This window comes from Haplochromis burtoni, unplaced genomic scaffold (genome assembly GCF_018398535.1).
Source record: "Haplochromis burtoni strain Fernald_Lab_line unplaced genomic scaffold, NCSU_Asbu1 Contig_1918, whole genome shotgun sequence".
Taxonomy (NCBI): domain Eukaryota; kingdom Metazoa; phylum Chordata; class Actinopteri; order Cichliformes; family Cichlidae; genus Haplochromis; species Haplochromis burtoni.
Genome location: NW_024584279.1, coordinates 6,828 through 12,706, shown reverse-complemented (window position 1 = coordinate 12,706; position 5,879 = coordinate 6,828). Strand labels below are relative to the sequence as shown.

The 5,879-nt window shown below is 40.3% G+C and overlaps 1 pseudogene; it reads right to left on the bottom strand.

Annotated features, from left to right (window-relative positions):
- Window positions 1-2,662: 2,662 nt before the first annotated feature.
- LOC121813561 lies at window positions 2,663-4,766 on the bottom strand (annotated as a pseudogene).
- Between the last annotated feature and the right edge of the window lie 1,113 nt (window positions 4,767-5,879).

Here is a 5,879-nt window from a genome sequence, read left to right as displayed (position 1 = left end):
TTATACAGCTAATATATATATTGTTTAGTATTAAGCTTTGCTTGTTCCATATTCAGTTTTTCAGCAAAACGTGTTTGAGTCCATAAGAAAAGATTCATTCTTATATCTGGAGGAATAAATATATTTCAATAAATATTAACGTTAGCCTGCGACATTGTTTCAGTTTTGAATTTTGGCCCACTGTATATTTGAGTTTGACACCCCTGACTTAAACAGTCTGCAGCACAACTGGAACAGACTGTCCAAACATGTAAAGTAATGACACCCATTCTTTTCATTCTGTTATTGCTTATGCCACATGCTGTTTTTTTTTTGATGATGGATCCATATTCAGAAGACCAAGTGCTTATTAAATTAAATTACATTTTATTTACATAGTGCCAAATCACAACAACAGTCACCTCAAGGCCCCACAGGTTCTCCAGCCTTTAGATTGATTTTAGTGTCATCTTCATTAACTGAAGTTTCTGTATGTTTCCTTATCATTTCATTCATTTTCCTCACTCCTTAACACATATCTGAGCTCCTAGTTTGAGCAGATGACAAACTTGACACCAAGTTTGTCATCTGCAAACTTGGTGTCAAGTTTGGATTTAGTCCATAAATGATTGGAAACCAACAACAAGGCTACGACAAGACAGCAGCAATGTGTAGGCCTGTACTAAAAAAGGGAAAACAGTCATCCTGGGTCATCCATATGCCAAACAGTAGATAACACATGAGGATCCTACTTACCACCCTTTAACAGTTATACAGAGTGAGGAATTGCCAGGGGAAATGAATCCGGTCTGCAATACAGCCTGTAATCTTTGCCACCCTGAACACGAATAAGTGGACCAAAGCACCATAACAACCTCTGATTAACAGGTAAGGGAGAGGTGAATGTTCATGCTGCATTCACTGACACATGTATGGACCAACCTCCACCAAATCTACCCCACTACAAGTGGTAAACATGGCCCTGTCCTGACTTTTCTGTTGCTGTATTCCATTTCAAAGTAAGCAAATGTTTTTGTATGTTTGTTTGTTTTGTGGCACAAGTTCCCATTTTCTTCTACAATGTTACAGCTGTACCATACATTTTATTTCCGTTAACAAATGAAGCCAATCAACATCATAATATGATCTCATTTTCAGATTTTAACATTAATTGCACTCAAGGCTGTTCATGTGTCTTCTCTGTCCAAAATGTGTCAAACAAATGTGAACATGGTTTGAAAAAGGAGTGAAAGAAGCGATCTATGTCCACTTTGAACAGAGGTGGTGGCTTACGACACCAACTGTCTGCCATCTATAATCCAGAGATTATATCTTTGAGATCCTTTCCCAGATGCCTTAACGCCCACTCACATTCACTCACAGCCTTTTGACCCCCTTGGCTCATGTGATTAGGTAGAGGATCACTAGGAGGACCAGACATCAGCTAGTTCCTTTTAGTTTTAATCATTTAAATTTGTGGCGCTTGGACCTTAAATTCTTCCTGTACCACTGAAAATACACTTCAAAGCTTTAATTTAAATCTTAGTAATATTAGTAATATTTGTTTATTTATTTTATTAAGACCATGAAAGTTTCACATACCTTTTCTGTGTATCTTTATTTCAGATGGTATCCAGCAGTCTGAGCCTCTCCTGCCCGGTCCAGACGATGACACTGTTTTGAAAAGTCTCGACAAACAAATAGACACAAGTGATAATAGGAAAAATTAAAAATGAACAAATGTGACAAATATTTCAAGAGCACTGTCCGAGTGACTCAAGTACTGACACTTTTATTGGCAAAGTTAAAAGTAGAAAACATTCACGTAGCTGCTGCCAGTTTCACAGTTGTGTAACTGTCTTTTTAACCAGCAACAGGGAAAACCAAAAGTAAATATATCATTAAAATGTGTATTGGATGGAGAATTTTAGGGTGTTTCTCACCATGTCACTATGATCTGAGTCCAAATTTCAAATTAAAAGCTGTTTCGCTTTATTGTTTGTGACAATTGCCCGCACGTGAGGAGACACGTCAGCGTGTGGTGACTCCGCCCCAAGGTGGAGACATCTGCTCAGAGGCAAAACACCTGTACTCACCCGGACCATGGACACAGCTGCTGCTTTAAAAAGCACCTGAGACCTCAAAGGCCAACAAGTAAAAGAAAAGTTCACAGACTGAGGAATCTTCCTTTGTGAAAAACATGAACTCTGAACTTTGAGGTGTTTCAGGATGATAATTACTTCAGTTATTCTCTCAGATTAGCTTGACATTTTCTCAATTAGATTTGAGTGAGATCCTGGAATGAAGACAGATAAAAATAGTTTGTTCAACAAAGTTTTCTTTATAGTAATAGTCTTCGGTTTGTTCATATGTTTCATCCCGACAAGAAACATATGAACAAAATCAGGTTTTAGATTCCCCCGAAAACTTTGGTCTTCCAAACAGGAAAATATAAATGTAATTTATATTAAGAAGGAAACAAAGTTTTCAGTATTTTATATATTATATAAATAAATATAAATATTTAGTGTTTTTAGTATCTAACAAAAAAATCTGCAGTTTTTTTCAGATATTAAACAAAAAAAACTTTTAAATGTAGTCATAGATATGTTTAAAAATGTATAAACTGGTGAGAAAAAACAATTGTTATAAAGGAAACTCAGCCTATTTCTCTGTTAAGGTTTATTAAGTGGAAGGCAAGGCAAGGCAAATTTATTTGTATAGCACAATTCAACAACAAGGTGATTCAAAGTGCTTTACAGAGACATTAGAAACAAAAGGAAAGGAAAAACATACAAATCCATCAATACAGAGAGCACAAAAAAGTTTACATTTTCATATGTAGAAATATTTTTATACATGAAAATAATCACGAGCAGTGATAGGCTACAAGGCTAAAGAGTAACAGGAAAGAGCTCCACTGAAACAAACAAGATGCTCAGGTACCACCCATAATATCCAACTGGTAGCTGACCATTGTGCAGGTGCAGAAATGCCACAATGTTGCTGCAGAGAAAATAAAATGGAAATTAAAATGCAGATTTCAACCTACAATATGAAAGACTTCTTTCTATTTCAGTTTAATGAACCCAGCAGTGTCTCCAAAATTGTGGTAAAACCAGAGTCCAGCATAGAGCGGCTGAGTGAATGTGGTCTGGACTCTGTGGAGGAGAGTCATGGTTTTAGTGACGCTGTAGAAGGACAAAATACCTGCTCTGTGATCCAGGTACACTCCTACTCTGGAGGACCCAACATTTGAAATGGGAGTTTGAATGTTGTTATGCCAAAATGTGTAACTGTTTTTGGAACAATCTAATGCCCAAGATTTGTCATTACGTCCAAAGGCACATTCATTCCTCCACCATGCTCTGCTAATGTTCTTGTATGCGACTGCTATAATAACTCTCCCTTTCCTCTCCACCTCCCAGTAACAACGTCCAGTCAGACTCTCTTTACTCAGGACCTGCAACATCCAGTGAATTTGTCTTGATGATCAGAATAAGACTGTTGATGTCATGAAATGTTACTTTTCTGTTCCCCTCTGATAATAACAGCTGTTTGTTTGCTGTGTTTGGATCCAGTGTGATTTCACATGAATATTTTAAGAATCCAGCTCTGGTCTTTGGCTCTGGTGGATCTGACAGTAAAACATCCACTTCAGTGACTGTCAGTGAGATGTTTGTCCATTCCTCTCTCAGAATGTCCTGTAGTTTATCTCTGACCTCTGACACAGCTGCTGTCACATCCTCAAAGTAGCTCAGAGGACGGATATTGATGCTGGATGAGTCTGTAGACTCACTGAGTGCTGACAGTGAGGGGTAGTTGTGTAGAAACTGGATGTGATCCTCTGTGTGTGAGAGCTGCTTCAGCTCAGCATCTTTCCTCTTCAGCTCAGTGATCTCCTGCTCCAGCTTCTCCTCAAGCTCTTTGACTCGACTCACTTCAGTTTCCTGCTGGGATCTGATCTGCTGCTTCACATCAGAGCTTCTTTTCTGGATGAGATGGATCAGCTCAGTGAAGATCTTCTCACTGTGCTCCACTGTTTGATCAGCAGACTGATTGATGGCCTCCACCTCCTGTTGAAGCAGCTTCACATCTTTCTCTCTGTCCTGGATTCTCTGCTGGATGTTTTGTCGACTCACCTCCAGCTCTCTCTGCCTCTCAGTCCTTTCTGCTGCAGCTGAGACTGTGTCGTGGCCTTTATGTTCATCCACAGAGCAGAGATAACAGATACTCTGCTGATCAGTACGGCAGAACATCTTCATCACCTCATCATGACGAGAGCAGATTTCTCCTGGAGCTTCTTGGAGGGCTCCACCAGCTTGTGTTTCTTTAATGGAGCCACATCATAATGAGGCTGAAGGTGTTTCTCACAGTAAGAACCAAACACACCAGACATGATTTCACAGCTTTTCATTTCTTCAGTGCAGAAATCACAGGCCACATCTTCAGGTCCAGCATAGCAGTGATCAGCAGGAGCAGCTTGGAGTCCAGTCTTCTTCAGCTCCTCCACTAAAACTGCTAACATGGTGTTTTTCATCCAGGACAGGCCTCGCTGTGAAAGTCTGTCTGCACTGAGGGCAGCTGTAGATTTTCTTCTCGTCCTCTCCATCCCAAAAGCCATTAATACAGTTCATGCAGTAGCTGTGTCCACAGGGAATAGTCACCGGATCCTTCAGTAGATCCAAACAGATCGAACAAGAGAAGGTTTCTTGGTCCAGCTGAACTCCTTTCTGCGCCATTTCTCCTCTCAGTATCAGCGGCTGTGTGAGTTTCACTTCCTTATAACTGAAACTAATGCAGTAAATGGGGCCTGTCAGCTATTCCACGTCACTACATGCTGGTTACACCCATCTTCAAAGTTTAGATCTGAAGGGGAGGGAACACAGAAACATGTGGACAGAGGGGAGGTGCTGAGTCAGAGAGTGGGAGGAAGTGGGAGGTTTATCAGACTGTGCGTCATTAACACTTTTTATAACGGAGCATTTTTCACATTTTAAAAATACTATTCAAACTTTTTAAAAATTATCTTCTACATCTGCTAAATTAATCATTTTATTCATTTCAATAACCACTGACACTCTAACTACGTGTCTCTGGACTCTGAGGAAGCCAGAGTGCCCAGAGATAAGGACAACATGCAAATCACATCGAAAGGCTTGTACAGATCCTGCACAGGACATAGTATGAGACCAGTATCACCTTCAGTGTCATACACACTGAATTGTAATTGTTAGGGTGCCTGGGTCGTTGACCCAGAGGTTTAAGTTTTCATTATTATTGTACTTTGATTTTTGTCTTTATTTATCATTTCTAGTCTTTTGGTTTCTTTGTCTGAGTTGTGCCTGCTGGTTTCTGTTCTGTGTTGCCTCCCCTGTCTGCTGTATCCCCATGTCAAGTCTGCGTCTCTGTGTTATGTTTCCATTTTTACTTTGAAAGTCCGTGTCTCATTTTAATGTGTCTGGTTTTGCTTCCTTTGTCTTTTTAGGCCTGAGTTTCTGTCCAGCCACCTGTTGCTGCTGGAGGGTCCAAGAGGCCCGTCCATCCTGCCTCCGCTGGAGGGTCCGAGAGGCCCGTCCAGTCTTCGTTGCCTGCAGTGCCACCACCTGCTTCTCCATCTGCGGCTTCCACGCTGTCGTCGCCTGGTCCTGCCTCGCCTGGTTATGAATAAACTCTATGTAGAGGGGAAATGTACATACCAAGTCTACATTTGCACAAAAGTCTACAGGAGAAGCAGCAAAAGTGCAGACATTCTGAGCAGGTACTCTGTACAGATGCTAGTGTTAGAAATTCTCAAGTAAAAGTAGAAATACTGATTCAACTTCTTTACTCAAGTAAAGGTGAAAAAGTCAGCAAGAACAAAGCAAAAGTAAAAATCAAGTTTTTTGCTGGATGTCAAA